This window comes from Nannospalax galili, unplaced genomic scaffold (genome assembly GCF_000622305.1).
Source record: "Nannospalax galili isolate Female #2095 unplaced genomic scaffold, S.galili_v1.0 scaffold522, whole genome shotgun sequence".
Lineage (NCBI taxonomy): Eukaryota > Metazoa > Chordata > Mammalia > Rodentia > Spalacidae > Nannospalax > Nannospalax galili.
In genome coordinates, this window is record NW_008348874.1 from 73,295 (window position 1) to 79,294 (window position 6,000).

A 6,000-nucleotide genomic window follows, 5' to 3' on the forward strand; every position below is an offset into this window, starting at 1 on the left:
AGAACCACATGGTTAGGCTTACAAGAGTGATGGTCTCATTTGTAGTACCAAGTTTTGTTATTACTTTCTCATTGCCATGTCAAAAGCTGACAAAATCAACATAAATAAGGAAAGGTTTGTTGTGGCTTGCAGTTTGAGAACACAGTGCATCATGTTAGGAAAGGTATGGCCTCATGACTCAGCCAGTCACACTGCATCCAAAGAAGCAGGGAGCAGTAAATGCTAGTGCTTTGCTTGCTTTCTTCTTTTTATTCAGTTTGGAACCTTTTCTAGTTCGTTTCTATTGAATGATAAAACATTGATCAAAGACGACTTTACAGAGGAAAATGTTTTTTGTCTTAGACATCCCAATCACACTTCATAACTGAGGGAAACCAGAACATGAAATCAAGGAAGGAACCTACATAAAGTACCTAAAGCACAGACCAAGCTTATTCACTTGCTCCTCTGCCTGTGCTCAGCCTTCTTACTTATAGGACCCAGGACCACTTGCCCAAGAATGACATCACACACAATGGGCTGGGCCCTCACACATCACTCAACAAGCAAAAGAATGACTCATAGGCATGGCTACCAACCAACTCAATGGAGGAAATGACTCAACGGAGGTTTCCTTTTTCCAAGTACGTCAAGTTGACAAATGAAGCTTAACCAGGTTAGGACCTTAGCCCACATTTAAGGTGTGTGGATCTTCTCACATAAGTCAAAACATTGCAGAAATTCCTTCATGGGAAATCCCAGAAGTTTGTTCCTTGAGTAATTTTGGATCCTGACAAGTTGGCAATAAAAATTAGCCATCAGTCTTTTCCATGAATAAGTGACATCTTTGATATAATTTCCACACTCAACACTGAACTAAAGTTAAATTACTTATTTTAAACTTTATATTCTAGTCATCCTAAATATTTTCAGTTCTCTCACTGTCTTGAGGTATAATGGACTTTTATGTTCTATTGTCTGTTCTCTATCTCAGCATACTTTTGCTTTATCTGGGCCTCATTTGATGACCCACATTTGATGACTTTTCTCCAGGGAGCCACCCTGGATTCCTTCAGGGTAGGGTGGATCCCAATTCTTTCCCCACAGACATGAGTGGTTCATTCCATCACATCATGATTCACATTATATTCTGAATAATTATTTTAAGTCTGTAAACTCTAAGAAAGGGACTCATATCATTCAATTTTATGTTCCAAAAGTCAATCACAATTCCCACACCCGCATGGTACTTTAATTTGTTGGATGAGTATCTTAACAATAGTGGTCTAAATAATATCACAAGTACTTATTAATTTACAAGAAAAACTTCTAAAATGTATCTCTTGTCACTGTGACTAAATGTTTTATTGATTAGTTTCTACTGATTGTTGTGACTGTAAAGATGTAACTTAAGAAAGTAGAGGTTTATTTTGCTTCATGGTTTAACAGGATCATAGTAAGTAAGGCATGGATGGTAACAGGTGCCTCCATGACAACAGAACCTTGTATTAACAGCTTTCTCACATCTCAGGAGTACAGGAAGAACAGGCAAGACAGGAAACAGGGATAGTCTATAACCTCAAGGTCTATCCCCCAGAAATCTACTTCCTCTAAATAGGTCCTATCCCCTAAAGGTTCTGCAATAAGTTCATGCATATCTCGCAATACAAAATATATGTATCCCAACTTCAAAAATCCTTATAGTTTTTTTAAATCTAGCTATTTTTAATTGACGTTTTCCAATTTTTTCAGTATAATTTGATATTTAGGTTCCCTCTTCTATCTGCACCTCCAACTTTATATATATAATCTTCACCCCATACAATTATATATATATATAATTTATACTATATATATAAAATCTGCACCCCATCCAATTAAATATAAAATGTGTGTCTCCAAATGTCTTTTGTGGACTCATTCCCTGGAGCCTGGTTAACTTACCAAGAGTCCCTTGCTTGAAAGAGACTGTCTCTGCCCCCTCAGCAGCCATTTGTTGCCACAATTTCCTTATGTCTGGTTGGAGCTTCTTATCAACTTACTCATGCCTATACTGGGATTTTTCTGGTTTGAGCTTGCATGGGACTTGTGCATGTTGTCACAATCGATGTGAGTTCATTTGAGTAGCTGAACAGCTGTCTGGAAGACTTTATTTCCTTATGGTCATCCATCACCTCTAGCTCTTATACTTTTTCAGCCTCCTCTTCCACAATGATCCCTGAGTCTTGGGAGACAGAAGTTTAATATAGGTGTCCTATTTAGAGCTAAAAATTTTTCAGCCTCTTAGTCTCTCTCTGAATGTTCGCCAGTGGGTTCCCATGTTAATCACCAACTGTTGCATAAAGAAATTTCTCTGGTGAGAGTTGAGAGATGCATTAATATATGGGTATAATAATGTCACTTAAAGTCAGTTTAATATGGTAGTTACTTGATAGAAAACTAGTATTAGATTCTCCCCTATGTTCTGTGGCCTATCAAGTCTCAGGTTCCTAAGCCTGATATCAATGTCAGGTAAGGGGTCCATGCCCTTTGAGTTCTATTTCTCATTGCACATGAGGTTTCTCTTTTGGATAGGTTCTACTTGTTTGTTGCTTTCAAAATAATCCATATAGTACTGATTTTGCAGATTTGGAAGACACAAGGTTGAGAGGGTCATGAAATTTTGCTCCATGTTTTTGTGAAGCTGCTGAAGCCATGCAATGAGACACATGGCCACAGTCTATGTAAGGAAGCCCTGTGAGGCCACTGTATGAAGCTTTAAAGGTGAACTCTAAGGTACAGTTGCAATCTCAGGATGTTGGAGATAATAGGACTGCTGGACAATCGCTAAGGAATGCTGCAGACATAGAGCAGAACTGGCCCAAAAGAGAGGTTTTGTGTGCATCAGATGGCAGTGCTGGAATTAGTGGGCTCTCCAAGTCCTTGGGAACCCAGATGATTGTATTTTGAGTCCATGATGTTCGACATGCAGCTTCAAGATTTTATATTTCTCCTTCTGGGATTTCAGTCTGGTCATTCCTTGCTATGACTCCATCTTCCCTCTTTGCATTAGAACCTATACTTTGTGCTATTGAATATTAGAAGTATGTAACTTTAAAAAAAATGTGCCAGGGCTCACAGTCAAAAGAATGCTTTGATTCAGTAGAGAGTTTGAACATTTTAAACAATGTTGGAATTGTTTATTACCATGAAGATTTATGAATTTGGACTGGATGTATTTTTGTATTATAAGATGGCCATGAGACTTTAGGAATGAGTTGTAAGATTATAACACACAAGCTGACAACTGATTCGCTTTTGATAGTTAATGCTGATTGGCAATTGATATGATCTAGAGTTTTCTAGAACACAAGCTTCCAGGCATACCTGTGGGCAATTATTTAGATTAAGTTAACCTCTTGCCATTTTTATTGATTAATGTCCTGTATATCTCTCATCTCCAATATTCTGTAGGCTTGGGGCTGGAGCCACGGCTCAGCAGTTAAAAGTACTTACTGTTCTTTCAGAAGAATGCACATCAAGCAATTCACAACTGTCTGTAACTCAGGCTCTAGTAGTTGACCTCTTCTGGCCTACACAGTTACCTGGATATATGTGTGGACACACACACACACACACACACAATGAAATAAATCATTAAAACTGCATTATTCCAATATAAGAAGACTAAAGATAAAATTCTCCTTTAAGTGATACTGTGCTTATATTCCACAGCTTCCCATCAGCCACCCTTACTGATTGGATCTATGCCATCATTTATTCAAATTAATTTGGTCCCAGGTTAAGGGACCTGGATATGGGCTCCTGTAAATGGAATCTAAATAATACACGTAATGGCAGTAGTATTGATGGTAAGTATTCTTACCTTCCTACAGAAGATAAGAAGAGTTCAACATACCCAATGAATGATGTAAAAAAATGACCATAAGGTTCAGGTGGTCCTTTCATAGTAACACAGAAAAGAGGCAGTTTTAGCCTGATAGAGTGCGAGTGTGTTTACAGGAGGCACAATGAAATGCAGCACTCAGGTAGGGAGCCCACTTACCTATGGGTGGTACTAGCTCTTAGTGTAGGGCCAGGTTTCCCTTGAATTAATTCAGTAATAGAATACATTATAGTTAATTTAGCTTTTAAAATTAAGTATGTACTTAATACAGTTCTTATCTTTAAGCAGTTCTCCTTTCTGGAAAATGTCTTAAAATTTTGTATAAGCCTTAAGTAATGTAGGTTGACATTAAATTTATTATTATTATTATTATTAGTAGTAGTAGTAGTAGTAGTAGTAGTAATAGTCTTTTTGAGACAAGATTTCCCTGTAGCCCCAGAAGAATACATTTCCTTAAGTAGTTTATAAACATATAGTTCTAGCACAGAATTAAGTTTTATAATTATTTTAGAGTTTAAAGTACACCCAGAGTTTATTGTTACTCGGGCATGAATTTCATCACCAAAAGACAGACTCAAAATTGCTGGGGTTCATTACTAGTAGTGTACTGCCCTCTTGTGGTTAAGCACAAGTTTTTTGTTCTGGCTTATTTTCGAGGGAGGAAATATCAGTGAGATTTTGTTCATGGGATTTCTTCTTCTTCTTCTTCTTCTTCTTCTTCTTCTTCTTCTTCTTCTTCTTTTTTTGGTCTTTTTTTGAGACAAGTTTTCCATGTAGCCCCAGCTGGCCTGCTATGTAGACCAGATTGGTCTTGATCTCACAGAAATCTGTCTACTTCGGCCTCCCAAGTGTTGGGAATAAAGGCATGTGCCACCACAGCTCTTGTAACAAAGCTTTTCTAACATGAGTTCTGGGAATCAGACTCAAGTCTTCATGTTGCATTAGCAAATACTTTATTGACATGCCTTTTTTTTTTTTTGGTCTTTTTTTGAGACAGGGTCTCCCTGTATCCCCAGCTGGCCTGCTATGTAGACCAGATTGGTCTTGATCTCACAGAAATCTGTCTACTTCGTCCTCTGCAGTACTAGGACTAAAGATGTGCACCACCAAACCTGGCATGGGAGTTTTGATATCATTGATTTCATTTGTATTTGATTTTCCACTTAGTCTTCTTCATGCAAAAGTTCCATGTTTGCTGATATTGTGTTGAAAACAAAATTAAGAAAGATAAAGTTTGTGGAAATTTTTTTAAAATATTCTAAAAAATTACAAAACCAATCCTAATACAATTCAGAGCGAAATATCTACTCAAAAGGTTTTAACTTTTATTAAAATATACATCTTTAAATCTAGCACCTAGAAAGCAGAGATAGGCAGATCTCTGTGAGTTCAAGGCAACCTGGTCTAGATAGCAAGTTCCAAGCCAGCTGGGGCTACAGAGTGATCCTGTATCAAAAAGACCAAAATAATTTAATAATAATAATAGTAATAATAAAAAATTTAATTAACAAGATTCAGAGAGATTATAAGTGACATGTAGGCACATTCTTTTAGGCTTCCCAAGGAATAAAGTGGACAAAATTGGATGAATAATAGGTTGCAGAAGAGATAGGGAATATTCAAATACCACTATTTTTAATAACAAAGTAAAATAAGCTACTTTACAAATCTGGGAAGTCAAGACTCCTCTTTAAATATAATGGCTTAATTTGGGGAGCTCCCAACTCCTAGTGAAATGGAGTGCCAGAGGCAGATGGTGGGAGTTATGGCTTAAGACCCAAAGACTCAGAAAATCTGTACTGTTCTGTTAACAATGAACATCTGTTAATAATGAACATCTCTAGATAGGCTGACTAGATTCACCAGATGGACAAATAGTGGGGAATGGCTGGGGGTGCTGACAGTAGCAGGGGTATCAGAGTATAAGGGCTCTAGTTGGGGAAGGGAGGCTATGGGAGGGTGCCATCTGGGAAGTGGGTACATAGTTGAATAAGATGGTGTGGGATGTTCTGGGTGATATACACACCAAAAAAAAAATCAACAAATTTTTAAAAAATGTATTATATTTGAGGAGGAAGCATGGAAACTTATGTCATGTTAATTAGTAGAGGTGATAAACATTGCCATTGAAATCT